The sequence below is a fragment of the Cupressus sempervirens genome, chromosome 6, assembly GCF_028749045.1.
Source record: "Cupressus sempervirens isolate cs-2001-9-10 chromosome 6, ASM2874904v1, whole genome shotgun sequence".
NCBI classification, from domain to species: Eukaryota; Viridiplantae; Streptophyta; class Pinopsida; order Cupressales; family Cupressaceae; genus Cupressus; species Cupressus sempervirens.
Window position 1 is genome coordinate 18,057,751 of NC_143123.1, and position 22,257 is coordinate 18,080,007.

General features: G+C 35.9%; 1 protein-coding gene across 3 annotated transcripts in view; it reads right to left on the reverse strand.

Moving 5' to 3' along the window:
- The window catches only part of LOC149550832 (uncharacterized), a 60,697-nt gene extending 39,351 nt beyond the window's left edge, over positions 1 to 21,346 (reverse strand). The window contains exons 1-3 of one of the 3 annotated variants that reach the window (XM_089786401.1): positions 20,919 to 21,218; positions 11,243 to 11,345; positions 10,738 to 11,045 (exon numbers count right to left, since the gene is read on the reverse strand). The gene's annotated coding sequence lies outside the window, so the exon portion shown is untranslated. Of the gene's footprint in view, positions 1 to 10,737; positions 11,046 to 11,242; positions 11,346 to 20,918 lie in introns of all 3 variants that reach the window. The other 2 variants (XM_089786400.1, XM_089786399.1) reach the window with 2 other exon arrangements.
- Positions 21,347 to 22,257: the final 911 nt, after the last annotated feature.

Sequence of the window (22,257 nt, forward strand, 5' to 3'; positions counted from 1 at the left end):
TTGTCAAACACATGCATATGTCGTTGGCCTTGGATAAAGGATGCCCGTCTAAGAAAAATCTTAAGGGGTGCACTTCTAGAATAATATAGTTAGTTTTATTATTTTTGTGATTCTAACATTTATTTCACAGGTATTACTTGTCCCTAACTAACCCTATTAGTGGGGACATTAAAGTGGTATCAGAGCATGATCTTGCCATCTTGTAGGGTTAAAGAGGATCTGGAAAAATAATTTATATAAAAGACTAATGTAGAAAGTTAATGACTATTAGAAAGGATTCAAACATATCCATGATAGAAACCTAATAATTTGGACTAAAAGAAATATATAGTTCAACTTAACAAAAGAAATTAAGCAATTTGAAGAAGGGTGGACTGTCATATCTCCATTTTAAGCTAAAATTTTAATAATAATTAGACAATACAATGTTATTGAATAAATAATAAAGTTATATTAAAAATAATACTAAACTATAAACCAAGAAAATAATAATTATTTAATCTATATTATTAATAAAATAATATTTAGTATGATATTTTAAATAATTAAAAAATAATTAAATTTCAATGAGTAAAAAAAGAAATAAAATTAAATACAAGAGACAATATTGTAAAAAGTATGTTAACTTTCTAAATAAAATTTAATAATAAATAAAATAAACACATATAAGTAAGTAAATAAATAATATAACATAGAATAATATAAATTAACTAAATCTAATTAAAATTCAAGAGATGTTTAACAAATAGACATGACTCCTTTAGAATAATATAAATTAACTAAATCTAATGGAAATTCAAGAGATGTTTAACAAATAGACATGACTCCTTAGAATTAAGGTATAAAAGGAAGGAGAGTTTATTTTAGAGTGTAAAGAAAAGGAAAATAAGAGGAGAGAGTTCAAAAGGAAAAATGGAAGAGGAAAGTAATATGAAAAAAATAAGGAAGTGACTTTCTGAAAAGGTATCAATGATATTGAAAGGATGAGAACCTTTGAAAGGGTCATAATTATGAACAGTTGTGACTCTTCAAAAATATTTTAATTATAAAGTATTGGGACTTTTCCAAAGGATTTTAGTTATGATGGGTTGTGACTTTCCGAAAGGATTATAACTATGAAGTGTTGTGACTTTTCAAAGGATTTGCATTATGAAAGGGTGCGACTCTTGGAAAAAAAGAAGGTAAGAAAGGTATGTTTATGAATTATATTTGTTTAATTATGTTTATGAATGTATTTATGAACCATACTTGTGGATAATATTGTGTTAGCTCATGGGGTTAACACCATGGATATTAATGAGACTCGAAGCATGGAGCATGTGAGATATTAAGATCTCCATTGTCCGCCATGGCCGAGAATCAATGTGAACTCGAAACATAGAGCATGTGAGATATTAATATCTACATTGTCCGCCATGGCTGAGATTCGATATCGAAGCATGGAGCATGGAGATATTAAGATCTCCATTGTCCACCATGGCTGATAATTAGACAATACAGTGTTATTGAATAAATAATAAAGTTATATTAAAAATAATACTAAACTATAAACCAAGAAAATAATAATTATTTAATCTATATTATTAATAAAATAATATTTAGTATGATATTTTAAATAATTAAAAAATAATTAAATTTCAATGAGTAAAAAAAGAAATAAAATTAAATACAAGAGACAATATTGTAGAAAGTATGTTAACTTTCTAAATAGAATTTAATAATAAATAAAATAAACATATATAAGTAAGTAAATAAATAATATAACATAGAATAATATAAATTAACTAAATCTAATGGAAATTCAAGAGATGTTTAACAAATAGACATGACTCCTTTAGAATAATATAAATTAACTAAATCTAATGGAAATTCAAGAGATGTTTAACAAATAGACATGACTCCTTAGAATTAAGGTATAAAAGGAAGGAGAGTTTATTTTAGAGTGTAGAGAAAAGGAAAATAAGAGGAGAGAGTTCAAAAGGAAAAATGGAAGAGGAAAGTAATATGAAGAAAATAAGGAAGTGACTTTCTGAAAAGGTATCAATGATATTGAAAGGATGAGAACCTTTGAAAGGGTCATAATTATGAACAGTTGTGACTCTTCAAAAATATTTTAATTATAAAGTATTGGGACTTTTCCAAAGGATTTTAGTTATGAAGGGTTGTGACTTTCCGAAAGGATTATAACTATGAAGTGTTGTGACTTTTCAAAGGATTTGCATTATGAAAGGGTGCGACTCTTGGAAAAAAAGAAGGTAAGAAAGGTATGTTTATGAATTATATTTGTTTAATTATGTTTATGAATGTATTTATGAACCATACTTGTGGATAATATTGTGTTAGCTCATGGGGTTAACACCATGGATATTAATGAGACTCGAAGCATGGAGCATGTGAGATATTAAGATCTCTATTGTCCGCCATGGCCGAGAATCAATGTGAACTCGAAACATAGAGCATGTGAGATATTAATATCTACATTGTCCGCCATGGCTGAGATTCGATATCGAAGCATGGAGCATGGAGATATTAAGATCTCCATTGTCCACCATGGCTGATAATCGATGTGCCAAAATATTCTGATGTTGTCAAACACATGCATATGTCGTTGACCTTGGATAAAGGATGTCCCTCCAAGAAAAATCTTAAGGGGTGCGCTCCTAGAATAATATAGTTAGTTTTATTATTTTTGTGATTCTAACATTTATTTTGCAGGTATTACTTGTCCCTAACTAACCCTATTAGTGGGGACATTACATACTAGTGGACAATGTTAAGGATCATCCACTTCCTATTATTACAAAACTAGACACAAACACATAAAATGTTCAAAGCACTTGAAGAGATGTTTAAGATAAACAATACCAATAGAATTCTCACACTAAAAAACAAACTCTCCAACATTAAGATGAATAAAAGAGATTCTATTGATTCATATTTCATGAGGATAACAGAACTAAGGAACCAACTCTCTACAATTGGTCACGTCTGTTGGTTCCCAAAACCGCAGATTGGAAATCCAAAAGCTTGCCACTTCTCCGGTAGGATCTCTCAATCAAATTTTGGCCAACAAACGGAAATCACTTAGATTCCCCTGCACTTCGGGCTCCGCTACACCCAAGCGGGTAAACCTTTACCTTAACATTGACTGCCTGGTTCAAGGCTTTTCTATAGCGAATTTAAACTTTGCGAGTTCCTCGGCTGGCAAGGTCCTTGAACTAGATCAAAATGAAACCAAAATGTTGGATAATGGGTAAATGTTTTGAACAATTGAATAATAATAAATTTGATGCTTGCAAGAGGAATATATAGATTTTCTGACTTCAATAAAAAGACCAGTGCCTTTGCTCATCCGGGTGATAGAGTCAACTTCAGTGAACTTTTACATACAACTTCATAATGTTCAATGCACTTGTACTGCCAATAATTTTGATAATCTAGATGCGACAAACCAATTATAATGCAATCTTTAAATTAGTCCAAATTGAATTTTAACTCCACTGAGATAAACTGGACATAGCTGCGGAAATAATTAAATATTTCACAAAACCTATGATAATCAAATTTAAGATGCTAACTGACCATGTCTACTTATCTGATAACAAAATCATATACAGAATTTTAAAATATAATTATGAAGGATGATTCGCCTGTAGTTTTAAATCTCCATGCCATTAATGATAAACAAAGAACATTTTTATTTTATTATTAAAATAAAATAATTTTATAATAATAAAATAAAGGAATTTCATTATAAAATCATATTGAACCCTTATTCCTCCTTACAATAAAATTTAAATATAAAATGCTCCTCTTTGTGTATGTAAAATGTTCGGATCTGTCTTACAATGTCCCTCACTACAAAATACATGTCCCTTATTTATATCTTAGATATATAAGGAGACGTGCCTTTAAATATGAAAGGGTGTTCCCCTTCTAATAATAAACAATACTTTCTATTAAATTTTAATCCCACCTCTTCATTTTCTCTTTTAAAATAATCATTGCGTAATCAAAGACCCTGACAAGTTAAATTGCATATATCATCGATAGATTTTTATGCCTTATACTTTTGGAAACATATGGAACGGAGGGCTATACTTCAAATTTTATTATTTCAATAACACTACTATACACAAGTCAATTCCGTCTGCCCGACATGTCTGGAAATCATTCCTTGAACTTTTCATACTTCGATTTTGCATAGACAGCGCTCCAAGATTCTTGTGTCTGCGTCTTCATTACTCCCGTGATGGTCTTCTTTTAATTTACAGGTTACTATAGCACTCTATGGAGGCAGAGACACCATTGTGGACATGATTCGATTCCTTGAAACTTTGTTTTGGAATGCTTTTTTCCTTGCCTATCTATTGCAAGTATCGTGTTGCACAAGATGTGTTCCTTCAGTCCTTCGAACCTCCTTAGCGGAAGTTCTTTTTCTTGCTCCTTCATATTTTGCGCTTACTGGTCCATGCCGGAGTCATATTTTTTATCTATAATACAAACACTGGAATTCGTTTTCCTTACCATACTGAGGTGCTGCGATTTTATCTGGCATCCACCAATTGTTATAGTGTAATGGGCACCCCTGGATATCCCAAAAAACTAAACCAATATGCTGAAAGGAATTTTGTCAAACAGTTTGCATGCAACCTCTTATTTTTCCGTTTAATGTTTTAATCCCCTTATAACTCCGGAAATCAAACGTTTATTTGTTTGTTGTGTTTTGTGCATGGAATTGGTATCATACAACATAAACAAGAAAGAAACTACAATAATATGCAAAGTGGAAATGAACTACTGCTAATAAAATGTTATTTTCAGAATTCATAAAACCAAATACATGGCAGATTTATCAACTCACTAATTACTTCAACAGTATTGACATAATACTCCAGCCCATGCTCTCGAACTTGCTGCTACAATACTTTGTCCTTCAATCAGTCCACTACCTTCGTAATACCATTCCCTCAAAGAGGCACAAGCATCGGACAAGTAGTGAAGAAGATATGAGCAAAATACCAAATTTGCCGATAGCCGAAAATGCAACTAAACTGCCTGATAATGAAGCCAATAACAAAGAATTCCAAAGGCCAAACCCCAAGGGAATGACGTCTAGAATGTTACAAGAGAGGATAGACGTCCTCAAATGCTAAGAACGGAGCTGCAACTCACACACCAATTTCTTCTCATATTCAACCTGCCTAATGAAGCCACAGATGCTTCCTTTTATTCTATTTCCAAGGGTCCGCTCAACTCATATGGGCAATGTGGGATAAAAGATGTGTAATATATAAAACATATATTAAAATACCCCTTATGTCTCCCTTGGGTACACATCACCATAAAATAAATATTAAAGTAACACTTTAATATTTTATAATTAAATTAGACGTTACTTTAATAAAACTTCAGGCATTAAAATGTATTAGCAATCGGACTCCGAATAATGCGAGTGATAGCTCATCGGAAAGCTCTCACCGAGGAGTATCGAATCCAATCACCAAAATTGACCTGCACTGTGTCTTGCAGACTTACTAAAAATAGTAAGTATGCCTGAAACTGAGTAAATCAACTTCGTTTTGGCCCAAACTGGAAATGACCAGGCCAAAACACTCCAGGATCCCATTAAACCCTTCGTTAGCCCTCGAGACCATGTAGAACAAGGCTAACGCACACACACACTTGGTCAACTGCTAAAATGGGGACATTACATATAGTTATGCCATACACAGTAATACTTTTCATCTCTACATTCACTTCTCTATGTCATTGCCCGGAGGTTGAAATTGAATGCCCATGATTATAAGATGGAAGTATGAGTCAAGAACAGACTTTCTCTCTTGCAGCTTTGAGCTTTCAAAAAAAGCATAAGTGCTAGGTTCCCTTTTCTTCAAATAATTGTCTCAATTTTTTGCCAAAAGAATTCTGTATTTTGTTCTGAGAAATGGAGACAATTCTTCGGTGTTCAAATTGTGGTAGCTTCCAAGCTCAGGTCTTGATGCCTGGAATGATTCTAGAAATTCCCTGCGGATTCTCCCATCACAATGGATAAGAACAGTTTCATCATCAAAATTACTCTTGGCATCAAAATTGTTTACTTTGGATTTGGATTTCCCTAGCAGTGACTTAATCAGTCTTTTAGCAACATTTCGAGCACTTCGAAATTTGTTTCAATAACAATTCTCCTACTTGATTGCAATCGTGTATTGGAGCTTTCAGAATCATAGCTAAAATATTTTGTAGTTTTCTTCAAAAGATGTAAGAGATAAATGATAGTAGATATCTTCCTTTGATCTTCTTCAACCTGAGCTCTATCAAGTAGCTTCATTAAGGCTATTCTTTCTTTCAACCTTTGGAGATACTATATCCAACCTATCAGCTGCTTAATTGAAAACCTCCGGTTTTGAAAAATTGCTACAACTGCTAGAACTCTATTATAGTAAAGTAATAATAACATCCCCAACTTCCCTCAATTGTTTTGTAGTTAGAATATTTTAATATGACTAATTATAATGCTAACAACTTTCATTTGCAATTCAACTTATGTTGCCGACGAGAATATTTGGCAATTTTATCTCCAACATTACTTCAAGAATGGAGGCCCAAAATTTTGCAGAATTTTGGGTTCCATCAACGTCTATGATGGCAAAGAATTAACCATGATAGCACTAAAAGGACTACCATCATCATGAGAAACTTTTAGACAAGGAGTATGTTCTCAATCCAAGCTTCCTAAACTTGATCTACTTAAGGCTAACTGCATACAAGAGGAGTGCCTGTTAATATCTTGAGGAATTGGTGATACTTCTACTAGAAGCGATATTCAAATTCTCACAACTCAAGTTGGTAAAAGGAAGAAACCTAAATTCAAAGGGAAAAGGAAACATATAGACTACTCTAAAATGCAATGCTTTAGATGCGACAACTATGGTCACTCGGCAAAACAATGCCCTAATAGACTGAAACATCAAGCATCCTTTGCCAAAGTCAACAAATTTGATATAGTTTAGAGAGATGTCCATTCTAAAAAACTTCAAAATATCCATAACAAGTGTAGAATATTGGATTAAGAGGGTATTCACTATTCTTTATCATTATCACCTAACCTATTGCGAAATAAATGTGGAACAATTTTAGAGTGAACCTGGCATGGTTACAATTTATGAGATAGAGACTCAGAATAATTGATTATTGCAAGGTGAACTTGTATTCGTAGAAGTTATTGGAAGGTGACGATCTTACAATAACTTAAATCATGATATACATTTCATGTAAATGTTGAAACAGATCATGATAAATAATATCTTGTAAATCAACAACTTAGTGTTAGATGTCATTCACTTGATAGTCTATAAGTTGTTTATAGGTATTTGGTGAATATCATGTGTTGATATTTTGCAAGCCATTACCATATTGAGTACTTGGTGAATATCATGTGTTGATATTCTACAGGTCATTACTCAAAGTATTTGGTGAATATCACATGTTGATATTATGGAGGCCAATACTCATGATATCAAAATGGTCGAGATCTTTGATCAAAGATATCCTTAAAAGTGTGTCATGCTTAATATTATCAATAGTGTAATACTTATCAATTTGTTATCCTTCTAAACTAAGAGGATTGTTTTATATATCACTATGATCTTCAGTATATTATATTGTTATTATTGTATAATAAATTGAGATGTAACATATATATATATATATATATATATATATATATATATACACACTAAATTTGAAATTTCAAATAGGGTTTGTTATACAATAATAATATCATATTAAATATACTGACTGTTCAAAGTCCTTGAACAACAAAATGTGTTGCCTGTCTAAGGCACAAAATGCATCGACAAGTTTTTAGGTACTTAATTTGTTTTATTATGATCGGGAGTCACGTGCCCAATGGAACGTGACTCCACGGTGGAGTCTCTCCCATTGGGGATGCGACTCCCAAACCATATATTTAAAGTGAGCATCAACTGTGTTTAAAGCACAACTGTGTTATTGGATACTTGTCAATAGTACTACTGAAACTAATTTACTATCCTCTGTATCACTAACAACCTATCAAATTAGATATAGTATTGACATTGTGTGAAAGATTAAAGTAGTTCATCATATAGACACAGATTACAAAGTGATTCAAAGCTACTTATATATAAGACCCTTATATATATTAATTTTCTGTCAAAAGAATTAAGAACCATTACATAGTGAATTTTATATAAAACTGATCTACAAATTTAACATAAAGTGCCTTCTTTAACTTACAAACATGAGAACCACTATTATGAACAACAAATCCTTCTGGTTGTTCTAGGTATACTTCCTCTTCTATGATGCCATTAAGAAATGCAGTCTTTACATCCATCTGGGGTATTTTTAACCCTTTTTATGCAGCAATAGCAATTACTGACTTGATTGAGGTGTGACAAGCAACTGGGGTAAATGTTTCTTCATAATCAATTCCTTCCTTGTGTAAGAAACCTCTGGCAACAAATCTTGCCTTGTGTTTTCCAACACTTTCATCTACTACATGCTTGATTTTAAAAAGTCATTGGAATGGTACAACTGATTCCTTTTGGTCTACAATGTCCCAAACATTATTCTTTAAAATAGATGGATTTGACATAGCCCCGATTCATCAACTGTGATGAATTCACGTCAAAGTTCACATCTGGAGTTAGAAGTACATTTCGTAGTCTCTTTCCATTATGATTGTTGACACTATATTTAAGATTGGAATTAGATGTGTGTTCATGTTATTGTATTGCTGGTTTATAATGCAATAATATATTCTAAAGTGTCTTGTTATAAGTATTTTGCTGGTTTTCTTTGCATATAACTATCTAACGTATTCTAAAATTTGTTTGAGAGAAGATTTGGGTAAAAGTATCCTGTAGGATATTACAGTGGTATCAGAGCATTGCACCTGCCATCTTGTTGGGCATAGTCAGAGGTTTCACCAAAAAAATTACAGAAGGGTTTATTAATAGGATTTTTGTATTCCCTCTTGATAAATACATATATTTTATCCAGGATAGTACTCTGGAATGGATGGGCTTGAAAATAAATAAAAAGCAATTACATTATGTTGTTACATTCATTCTTCAAATTAAACATTGACGTGGAGGTAAAGATTTAACATTTACTATTGGACTCATCTTTATTGAAGCAGATGCCTATGGTCGGGCTTGCAAAATCCCGTGGTGAATAATTTAGCTGAGGGAGAGAGGTATTGGCAGCAGCTGTTGTTTTATAAGGAATACATCGATATATTACCTTCTGCAGAATGTGTTTTTCTGCATATAGACTGAATTCATTAAATTAAAAGGTGTCTCATCTTTACCTGCAGATATTATGTTTTGCCGTAAGATTGCACTAGAGCTTTGGATAATCAAATTTCTTTCGGACTATAGTGTCTGGGAACCACTAATGGTCATTGCCACTATTGGGAGTTATTGATATTTTTTGTTGTGCACAATTAAATTATTACTCTATCTGTTCAAGTATTAAGTTCTTGAAAATAAATTTTTGCAGGGTCGTAAAACTTTGACAATCAGCAGATTGAAATTAAATGTTATCAATATTTTCTCTCAAACCTGGGTTTTCTCTTCAATTTTAGCATTGCGGCTTCATCAATACATCTGGTCAACATCAATAGTGGTGTGGCAATAGCAATCAGTTGATACACGACGTGTTGGGAGTGGCTGTGATTGTTCTGCATCACATGACATTCAAAGGGGAAGACAAGCCCATCTGTTATATCCCAAGCTCCTTTGTCGTTTCTAACCATTGTGGGTACCATGAGGCATATTATAATCGAACAAAGATAGCATGAACCACAATCTGTTCGACACAACAATATTGAGTTTTGAGGTATATCTCCACCAACACAGCAAAATCGAGGGGAAAAGAATACTAAACACCTGTAGTAGGACATCAGTCATTCGAGGCAGGGAAGTATAATGTATTGGTTGTTGTCGATAAATCTTGTGGATACTGATAAGCTTGAGGAGAATCACAGGATTGTTCTGACAAGAAGGCAGAGCCCATTCACAGCATGGTCCCTGGTGTCGACATACGAATCCATGTGTATAACCATTCCAGTGTAGGAAGAGTTGGTAACCACTTACAGCGTAATGTTTAATTGAGAAGCCTCCTCTTTGTCAGGAATCTCAAACCATGACAGTAACCTCCAATCTGGAGAAAGTAATTAGCAGAGAAACAAAATAATAAATAAGAAACCCCTCTAGTAATTGTGGATGCAAGAAAATCTAATTGTTCCAAAGCCGTTATAAAACCTGTTGAAGCTTCAGAGACAATGATGGGCAGAACAATGTGAGATGTGGAGGTTGTAGTTTAATAGGAGTCTTGATTAATTTACTCAGACGATTCCAAGTTGACCATTATTTTGTAGGAGCATTATTATTTGTTGGGATAGTACAAACTAAAGGCAAACATTACAGGAGTGTTACCTCTGTAAACTCTGACTTGTCCAAGTCAAAAACGTACCAAGTAACAATTTTTGGGCTCAGAATCATATGGGAGCAGAAGATCTTAATGTGAACTATAATTTAGTTCCGTGCAAAATTCTATGACCAACGTAGTTGATATTGACGGAAAACTGCAGGAGATGGTCATCCCCTGAGCAAGGGAATGTATCACCAGATAAGAGCCTAACAATATTATTAGAGGCTTGCAAATCGATTGCAGAACATAAAATACCTCTATTGCAGGTTGGCAATCTTCATCTTAACATTCAATCATAAGCCACCGGAATGCTAGTGACATAATTTCAACGATCTGAGTGTAGATACTAAGAGGACAAACAATTTTTTTCAATGCAATCACAATTGAAGTCTTGCAATCAAGAAGACATCAATATCGTAGTGCCATGGCTTCATTGATACATCTATTTAGCATCCATTGTACCAATACCATCATCAGGTGGAAATGCAGAGGCCTACAATTGGCTTACAACGACACATCTATTTGGCATCAATAGCAGAGTTATCATCATCGTGCATAAAGACCTGCGATTTGACACAATTACATCCATCAATGTGTTTGATCCTATGCAATTACTAAGAAGGTTACCACACACTGAAATTATATCAGATTACATTTCTACATCCGATCCCAAGAGCATACATCAAAGGCAATATTCATAATTGCAAAAATGACATTCATACTTCTGAAGTGTATATATCAAAGGCGACATCACACTTACATCACAGAGCATAGGTGGCATTCGCATCAGACCAATACATCATTCGGCATACTTGTACATCCTTGTTATGGCAGTGGATAGCATTGGGGCAATCACCATTACACTGTCATTCGTCATTATCCACAAATCACAACATAGATAACTATTATTAGAAGACCAAGCATACTGAGAAACCAAAATATCCTGACTAAAGCCATCAATCAAACTTCGAATAAGCTAAGAGATTAATTGAGAAGAATGTAAAGTGTTTGGCAGAATTACAGGGGGAAATGAAATAAATTTCGTGTGTTATCAATACTCAGCTGCTCGTCAAAATGACAATACTCATAAATTAGAAAAAATCATAAATTTTTAAGGATATACACGGCAATGGATACTACAGTAAATTTTCTGTCAAATTATAGCTGGTTGGAAGTAGTGAAAAATGGGACACCTTATAAACAAAGAATTCACAACTTTAAAATGGCATTAAATGACCTACTAGAATTGGCAAAAATGCTCTATGAGATAGGTAGCAGACTTGCGTTGAAATCACTAACAGTGGAAAATGTTCTCCACATTTTGATCGGTTCGGAGGGATGTTTGACCATGGTACAGCAATCACCTCCTCATTTAATGCAGATTGCTCTTGTTCCTATAGTGACAGGATTGAGTCATCAAAAGTGATTGAAGCATTCTTGGGCAAATCTTCAAAAGCATTGTAAAGGAGAAGGGAATAAAGAGTGGAATTAATAATGCAAATTTTCAAAATCTTAAGAGGGCATTGGAAAGAATGAAATCAAATTACTTGAAGTTGTTCAAGGTCAGGGATATAGCCATCAAACATGCAGAACATAAAGGGAAGGAGGTAGATGAGCTTTGTTTTCAATTGAGTATGAGCCACTTCTCCTTATATCAAGCTGAAAATCAGATTTTTTGGGCAGCCACTCACATAGATGATGGACATGATCATAGAAACAAGGAGATCATACACATTGTAGAAAGGATCAATACCCTTGGTGAGGATGTATTACAATAATAGATAAGACGTCTATTATTAGTTAATGGTTATCTTGTAAATATCTTTAGCTTTAGTTTGCTTTCGTTTTTTGCTTTCTCTGGAATAGATTGTTTCTATTCTTTACGATCGTTTCCTAAGGAAACATCGTCTCTTCCTTTTGTATAAATTGACCTTTCGGTCTCTGTTATTAATAAGCAAGTATTTACCAATTACCTTGTAATATGGTATCAGAGCTATTCCTTAAATTTTTTCGAAAAAATTTATAATTTCTTCGTGAAATTATTTGTTTAAATTTTTTCAAAATTATTTCTGTTGAATTTCTCTAAAACCCGCTTAGGGTTTTCGGCCTAGAGAAATTCTCGAACTCGGGTCTGCCTGTGTTTGTTCAGCACACTCTAACCCCATTTGTCCATGCACATCGATCCTTGAAGAAAAATTTGCCATTTTTTATCAAGAAATCTGAAGTTTTTTCAAGCTTTTTTCAGCTAGGGCCATTTTTTTTTGAAACCCTAATTTTTGGGGTCGAAAAAATATTTTGTGTGCAGATTCTTCGTGGGTTTTTCGAGAGCTCAACTGGGTTGTCGTCCATTTTTTCTGGGTGCCTTGATTTTTGAGCCAGCGGATCCAAAAAATGACAGCAGATTCCTTCTGGGTTTTTCGAGCTCTCTTCTGGGTCATTCTTTGGTTCTTCTGGGTCTTTTATATTTTTGCCTCGAAGAACGTGCCTTCACAGATTTTCATGGCATCTCTGACAAATATTTTACTCGAGCATAATTCCAAATTCAATGGTCGTAATATGGAACCTAAAAGCAGCGCATCATCGCAATCTTTGAATATCGAAACACCGATCAACTTGTTCTGGGTGTTAGGCAGCGTCCGACTTCTCCGAGTCCTGATCAAGGCGAAGCTGCATTTTTCGCCTTCTGAATCTGTTTCTGTTTTTTATGGGTTTGTTGATTTTCTCCTCAAAAATCATTTCAAGTTGTCTGTAATACACAAGGTTGCGTGAGATTCTGGGTTTGTTGATTTTCTCCTCAAAAATCATTTCAAGTTGTCTGTAATACGCAAGGTTGCGTGAGATTTTGGGTTTGTTGATTTTCTCCTCAAAAATCATTTCAAGTTGTTTATAATACGCAAGGTTGCGTGAGATTCTGGGTTTTACCGTTTTCTCCACAAAAACGAAGTTTTGTAAATGCAACTTATTATGAGTCATAGCACTCTTCTGGCAAAGCTTCTTGGTTTCAGCATTCTGTAGATGCAGGGAGGGTCTCAGTTATCATAGAATGTTTCGACATCCGTACGTTGACCATTAAGGGAGGGTATTAAGATAATATCTTATACTTTCTATAATAGTCAACTACTTGTTTGTAGTCTATCTTTCAATCTAGATAGGAATGTTTCCTATCCTGTCTCTTTTGTCTTCAGTACAGATAGGAATGTTTCCTATCCTGTCTTCAGTTTTGTTTCTAATTCCATCTTTAGTCTACGTTGTTTCTTTTAGAAACAACGTCCTTGTAATTCTTTATAAGGAACACAATTGTTCCTGCTCAGTGTGCTCTGCACTGTTCGCTTCGGGTTGCGAACCTGATTGCTTAGACTGGGCAGCTAAGCGTTTCCGACATGCAACCTTCATGTGACCATACTTGTGGCAATAGTTGCATTGAATGTTCTTCTTTTTGGTACCATCGGACGCTGGAGCAGAAGACTTCTGCTGAGATGGTTGCTGAAACTTGCCCTTATCCTTCTGAAAGGATTTCGCAGCAAAGGCTTGCTCAGTGGAGGTGGAACTGGAGCTGCTACCGAACTGTTGTTTCCACCGATCTTGCTGAAGTAGCAGGGTGCAGAGATCAGTGAACTTTAGATCAACACCAATAGATGTGATGTTGAGAGTCTCGATAAAATGCTCATAGGAATTTGGTAAACTTCGAAGAGTGATTACCACAATATCCTCTTCCTCCATCTTGCGACCGATGGCAAGTAACTGATCACGGATTTCCTGAATCCGATTCAGGTGTGCCTGGAGCGAGGTGCGCTCATCCATGACAATAGAAAACAGAGTGTTTTTCAGAAAGAAGGCTCTGCTCTTGTCGGAAGTCTCATGAAGACCTTTTAGATGTGTCCAGATTTCGGCCGCTGTCTTGCCGGATGGAATCTGAGAAAGCTGGTCATCAGCTACGGAGAGTTTGAGAAGCATTACTGCCTCTCGATTGTTCAGATCCCATGTATCTTGATCAGACAATGGGGGGGAATTTTGTTCTAATGTTTTCTCCAGCTTCTTGGATACACATGGCATCCAACGCCAGTTCACCACACCCCACACGCCACAACAGAACAGTGTAGTTGAACGTCGGAACAGGACAATCACCGAGATGGCTCGTTCCATGCTCGAACACAGACATGTTCCGAAGCGTTTTTGGGCAGAAGCAGTTAACACTGCAGTTTATCTGTTGAACCGGTCACCCACAGTGGCGGTCAAAGGTAAAACTCCGAAAGAGGCCTGGTCAGGTCACAAGCCCAGAATCAGTCACCTGAAGGTTTTTGGCTCTCTTGCTTTTGTTTGGATCCCTGAGGCTTCACGCACCAAGTTGGATGCCAAGAGTCAGAAACTGATGCTTGCTGGATATAGCAGTCTTCACAAAGCCTACCGCCTTATTGATGTTGAGACATCTCGTCTCATATACAGCTGCGATGTAGTCTTTGATGAGCAGCGAGGACCATTCATGCCTGTTTCTCCTGTTCCTGATCCAGCAGACCAGCCTATGCAGGTTCATGATTTGGGAGTTCGGCTTCCATTAGGTCCACCTGATGGGAGGGCTCCAGTAGCTCCTACAGCTCCAGTCCTGCCAGTGATACCTGTACAGCCACCTCCGGCTTCTCCTGCAGGATCACCTCATTTTGAAGATGCTTCACCTGAGTTTGATCCAAATTCTTCTGATCAGGATCCTGCTGATCAAGCATCTCCTAGTACTACTGCTGGTCATTCTCCTCTCCGGCCTAAGTGGTGGGCTAAGACACTTGCTGATCTTCATGATGATGAGCTCATTGATGGGAGAACTACTCGAAAAAAGAGCAAAACTATAGATTCTGTTAACTTTGCTCTTATGGCCAACATTCACAGTGTGTTTGAACCTCAAACATATTCCGAGGCTAAAGGAATTCCAGAGTGGGAACAGGCCATGCAATCTGAACACCAGAGCCTGCTGAAGAACAACACTTGGGTCCTTTCTGATCTTCCTCCAGGGAAGAAACCCATTAGCTGCAAATGGGTCTACAAAATCAAATACAAATCAGATGGTACTTTGGATAAGTACAAATCTCGTTTAGTGGCAAAGGGCTTTTCTCAGCGTCAGGGCATTGATTATGAGGAGACCTTTGCTCCTACTGCAAAGATGAGCACCATCAGATTAGTCCTAGCTATGGCAGCACAGTTTGGCTGGAAGGTCCATCAGATGGACGTAAAGAGTGCTTTCTTGAATGGTGATCTCCATGAAGAGGTCTACATGACGCAGCCTCCTGGTTTCAAGGTCGCTGGTAAAGACCATCAGGTTCTCAGATTGGTAAAAGCTCTCTATGGTTTGAAGCAGCCCCTCGGGCATGGTACATCAAGATTGATACGTACCTCAGTGATCAAGGCTTCAAGAGGAGTTCTTCAGACTCAAATCTGTACATCAAGACTACTGACAGTGACATCATCCTTCTGGTTATCTATGTGGATGATCTGATCATCACTGGCAGTTTGGCATCTTTGATTCAGGGAATCAAACAACACTTATGCCAGTCTTTTGATATGACTGACCTTGGGCTCATGCATTATTACTTAGGTGTTGAAGTTTGGCAACAGTCTTCTGGTATATTCGTCTCTCAGTCCAAATATGCCAGAGCCTTGTTAAACAAATTTCGAATGCAGGATTGCAAACCTGCATCTACACCTATGGAGAAAGGTCTCAAGTTATCAGCCAAGTCTGATTCTCCTTCCGTTGATGATACTACGTATAGGCAACTAGTAGGCAGCCTCATCTACCTATCTGCTACTAGGCCTGATATCAGCTTCGCAGTCAGCTATATTTCACGCTTTATGACAGCTCCTAAGGCTGATCATTGGATGGCAGCAAAGCGTGTGCTTCGTTATGTGAAGGGCACTTCTGATTATGGACTTCTGTATTCTCGGAGTTCTAATCCTAAACTCAGTGGGTTCACAGATTCAGATTGGGCAGGCTCTGTTGATGATAAAAAGTCAACATCTGGATATGTGTTCAGTTTGGGATCCGGTGCAGTCACATGGACCAGCAAGAAGCAGCAGGCAGTTTCTCTCTCTTCTACAGAGGCTGAATATAGAGGGACTGTTAAGGCAGGATGTGAAGCTGTCTGGCTTCGTCGGATGCTTGGGGATATGCAGATGTCACTAGCAGGACCGACTACTCTGTTGATAACGAAGGCGTTATCAAGTTAGCACGGAATCCAGTCTTCCATGAACAAACCAAGCATGTGGATGTTCATTCTCATTACATACGACAGCTGGTTGAAGACGGGACTATAGATCTGCAGTATGTTCCTACCTCAGATCAGACTGCAGACATTCTCACCAAGCCTCTTGGTCCTGATAAGTTTGTCAAATTCAAAGGACAGCTTGGTGTGTTAGATAGATTAACCATTAAGGGAGGGTATTACAATAATAGATAAGACGTCTATTATTAGTTAATGGTTATCTTGTAAATATCTTTAGCTTTAGTTTGCTTTCATTTTTTGCTTTCCCTGGAATAGATTGTTTCTATTCTTTACGATCATTTCCTAAGGAAACATCGTCTCTTCCTTTTGTGTAAATTGACCTTTCGGTCTCTGTTATTAATAAGCAAGTATTTACCAATTACCTTGTAATAGGATGAAGGTGAAGTTAGTATGCCCACTTCAATTTATCTATATGAGGCTCATTATGTTGAAGAAGACTTTAAGAACCAGCAAGAAGTAAACCATAAGAATTCTGATTTTTAGACAGCAGATGCATATCTTCACAATGTCAAGTGGATAGAGATGAACCAAGTGAAAATAATTCAAAGATTTCACTTGACAGTGAACTTTTCATTTTAATGGAGATAGTGTTTTGGTTGATGGTATTCATAGTGAACCAAGAGATGAAGTTGATAGTTGCTTCTCTGATTAGTCTACTATTATATTTTCAGATGTAGCTCAGCCTTTAGAAGACACTGAGTTGCAGATTGATCTCATCTAGAGGCACATACCTTATGAGATGATTTTCCTTTTGGTACTAGGGCACAATGTCAACATGGGTATCATTCCTATTCCTAATTCAGATTATAGTATTCCTAATTCAGATTATAGAAGCAACTTGTGGTAGTCTTATGAGTTGCACTTCATACATATTGGATGTTTTGTTGGGGTGATTTGCACGTTCAGTTGATTCAGGATGATGATTGAACTGACAAGTTGATTTCGGATCCAGGAGTTAATAGGTTGGCCATTTCGCATTATGTGGACCATGATGGGCTGCTTCACTGTCTGAGAATTGACACAGTTGTGATCAGAGTTTCTCAGTTTGACTTGGGATCCAGGAATCTTATTGATAGAAGAGTTGCATTTGGGTACCTTGCTTCGAATTCTAGCATGATGTGTTTTCAGATTGGGCTATAGAGCTACCTGCAAATTGATATGGGATCCTCATATTAGTTCACAGATTAATGATGGCTTGAGGGCAAGCAATCTCGAGGAAGGACTATAATGTCCTCTTTTCCGAGACAATAGAGAATTAATAGGCCAACCCATATATATATATTTGTGGAGGACTTAATGCAGAATTATTAAAGTCAATTTAATAATACAAAAGGGATTAACAAGACACGAATTCGCAAAAGGACAAGGGCAGGAATAAGGAAGCTAGAGAGTCACAGGTTGGGTTCATAAGAGAAGGAGGAGTTCATTTTGGTTATGCTTGGATTTGGGATTTCGTTTTCAATCTCTTTAAGAGAGTGGAAGCTTGTTGCTTTCAATTTGCAGAATTTGAGGATGGAACCCTTCAGGCTTCTTGAGTGGATTGGATGTAGCCCTGATTCATCAGTTGTGGTGAATTCACATCAGAGTTCACATCTAGAGTCACAGGTATATTTTGTAGTTTCTTTCGAGTCTGACTATTGAAACTACATTTAAAATTGGATTGAATATTTATTTATGTTATTGTATTGCTGGTTTATAATGCAATAATGCTAAGTTGCACAGGTACCTCCCCTCGGACCTGCAGAAGTTCAAGCCGATTCGTAGTTTGGGTCCGGTTCAAACTTGGTTCGACAAGGGTTCCAATTTTTGCCTGTTAGTTCGAACCCGGGAGGACTAGGCCAAAAAAATTGAACCAAGTTTGAACCACATGCTTTTTGAGCCCCGCAGATGGCAAATAAGTGCATTTTTTGCAAAATTTATTAAGTTCTTGGCATCCACAACCATAAAGGTTGTTACGAAATGCTTTTGGTGGCCTCTCATTGCCATATATTGTGGCCTCACATTGTCGTTTTTAAAAGAATTTGATGCCAACAGCATTGTTGCTGCTGCTGAGACAACTAATGCTAGAGAACAAGAAAATGAAGGCGAAGAAGATGAATATGAAGAAGAAGATAAAGATTGAAGAACTTAGAATATTAATAGATTTTTATTCCATTAGTTGAACAATGAATGTGAAATAATGATACTTGAACTTGATGCTACAATTTATTTTTAATGTTTTGAATCTTTAATGTTGAACTATATGATGGTATGAGCACTATGACTATATGATGGTAAGATCACTATGATCACAAGTTTATGGTGTTTTTGTTATTCAAATGTGTTTATGCTACTATGCTACATTCTAATTCTAACTCATGCTTTATAAATATGTATATATACATGTATTTTTTATAATTTTTATATGTTTTGTACTAACAAACCCAAACAAACCCAAACCCCTTTCCAAAATTTTGACAAACTTGCGAACCGGTTCTCAAACTCCGAACTTGGAACCGAACCTGAACCGGTAACTTAGCAATAACGAATTTTGGAGTATTTTGTTATGAATATTTTGCTAGTTTTATTTGCATAAAACTATCTGTTATAATCTGAAGTTTGTTTGAGAGAATATTTGGGCTAAACTATCCAGTAGGATATCACATTTTATCTATTTTAGTGGGATGATGTCTACAAGGTTGGTCTTCTCCTATGGGACTACATTCTTATGAAAACCTGGTAATTTTCTATTTGAAAGCATAAGGAACTTGAATGTTTTCATGCTTTTGATCTATTGGTAATGTTGTATGTACATCAATGTCATCTAGGATATAATTCTCATGGGCCCTCCAAGGTAGGATGAAATCCCTATCATTGCCCAATAGATTGATAAGTGTTGAGTTAACATATATAGATTTGATCCATTTAACTCACTTCCAGGAGGTTAGTATCAAAAAAGGAAGGGCGGATAGAAACACGGCTTGCAAACGCTGGAGTTGAAAAGCCATATCTACATGCATTGTTGTGATTGGGAAACATCATAGAGGAGATCCACTTCCAAGGCGCCTATATCACCATTGTAAGGGCTGCATTAAATACAAGGGCCATGTCTGATATGCACAAGCAAGCATGGGAGATTTCACACCTCAGGAAGGAGTCATTCAACCTGAAGAAATCAGAGATCTTTAGGAAGCCATTATAGCCAACCATATACAGTGACTAAAGAAGTATGCATTCATAAAGCTGCAAAAAAATTGAATGTGAACCATTTATGTCAATTTGATTGTTTCCATATGAATTGAAACTCCCTGGTGTATTATATTGTTATTCAATCAAGAACTTTTTTGTAAGCATAAATACGGTTGTATATTAAACTAATTTGACGATTCAGAGATGATAACTATGATGTCAAGTTCAATATTTTCTGTAAACATATAAAACGTAGTACAGGTTTATTCTGTGTCAAAACGTTTATGTTTATTCTGAGAAATTTACTTTGAGATTGAAAAGCTTTTCATCTATACTGCTATCTATCGATTGACTGTTGACATTTGCAAATTTTATACGTTGTATATGTTATCCCACGCTCCTGGGTCCAAGATCACGGACCAACATGCTATAAATCTATTCTATAACTTTATTATTGCAACTAAACTTATACAAGGAACAATCCAACGCCATTTAATAAATTTTAAGACCTTTGGCTATTTAAAAGCGGTTTTCAATGCCTGATTAGTTAATCTCGGTTTGACCCCGTGCCCCTCTTCCATGCACAAAGATACGCGGAGATTAAATCAAATTCCTTCTGTCTAGTCTATAAATGCCGAAAAAATTCCAAGATGTTGCAAAAAAAAAAATGAATAAAATAAAATGTTTCAACGTTTAACAAGGCCGATTCATATTTTCCTCTTCAACTACTAGAAGTTTAAACCAATAAAAAAACTTCTCATATCTGGGTCATGTCATCGTTCTCTGGGGTGCAGATTCTAGATCTGTTATACAGCTCAAATTAGTGCATTCATGTGCTTCTTTTTTATTTGTCTGTTCTAAATTACTCTTATAAAAAATAAATTGAAAAAGCATTTCAACCACATAAGAAGCCATTGTATGTTCTAGACTAGTGATCAGTTTTTGGTAAATAACAATGGAAGACCGATTTTATGCTGCACCCTATAAAGAATAAAGGTGCACCTCAACTTTGGCCGCCCCCTTGTTTGGCACTCTCTCTTTCAAATTGAAATAAACCTTGCGAATTTGCCCTTCTATCCTTAGATGTCCCTGTGGCTTCAGACGAGGAATAGCTAACCAAACGCCTCTCTCTCTCTCTGATGCTTCTCTCAAGACGCCCTTACATTTTCGAGGCCTCTTCCTCAATGCCTGTACATATAATTAAATAGAAGATTCCAGGAACAACACTAAAATGATTAATAAAGATTTTGGGCATGGCGCCGCTCTTATGTTCAATGGATGCACTAACAAAATTCGACGGGCGACCTTCGATGGAGGCTCTGTCAAAATTTGACGGCAGGCTACCTTCACATTTGACCGGAGACCTTCAAATTTTGAAAAGCTACCATTGAACACGCAACAACGTCATGTTCATGAAATAATTTAGTTTTACAATTTAGTATGTTTTTCTTATTTTTTATATGATGTATATGCTCCTATATATAAACACATATCTATATGTATCCAAATTTCTTAAAAATTTCATGTATCTACATACCTACTTCTTGTGTCATCCTTGAACCTAAATTGGTAACTTAGAAAAGCTTCTTCATCTTTCTATAATAACTTTATTTCATTCACACACATCACATTTAGGATGGGGTCCCATGGGCACCCGCTTCCTTAAAAATAGAGCCGGTGTTGTTGAGTATTTTTAGGGATATTTAAAAAGGGAAACGGTCCTATGGATTTATATGTGAATCCGCTTCAAAAAAATCATAGCTGTTAAATTGAAGAAAGTTTTTGTCTCATGAATTTTTTAAAAATTAAATTAAATTTATTCATAAATTTGTTTGGTGGGAATTCATTTTGGTGTGAAAATGAAGTGTAGATTATTGACAAATGGCATAATTCCTCCCTAAGCTGGTGGGGCTAAATTCAACCCCACCCCTTTTTCACCTGCTCAAATTGAGAGGGCTAAAAATTCGGGGCTCCTATTTTGTAAGAAAAGATTCCAATTAACCCTTTAGCCCCCCCTAAAAAGGTATCATGGAGCCACCCGCTTCACAAAAATAGAGCCCAAGCCCCTCCCATGGGACCCCTCCCTTAGTCTCTCGTGATCAAGGAACCTCTTGATCACGCAGTGGTGTTTAAGGAGAAAATGGAAGCAATCAATTTGTTAATGTAGACTAGATGAGATGAACTCATTAGTTAAATATGTTCAGCCCAAGTCATTCAATACAAGAGAAAGAATGGTTCTGAATATAACTCAGGTTAAATTAGCACAATCCAGGTGAGATGGAGGGATGTCAACACTAAACCCAAATTATATCACAAAAGTACCCAAGAAAGTCCTCTTTCA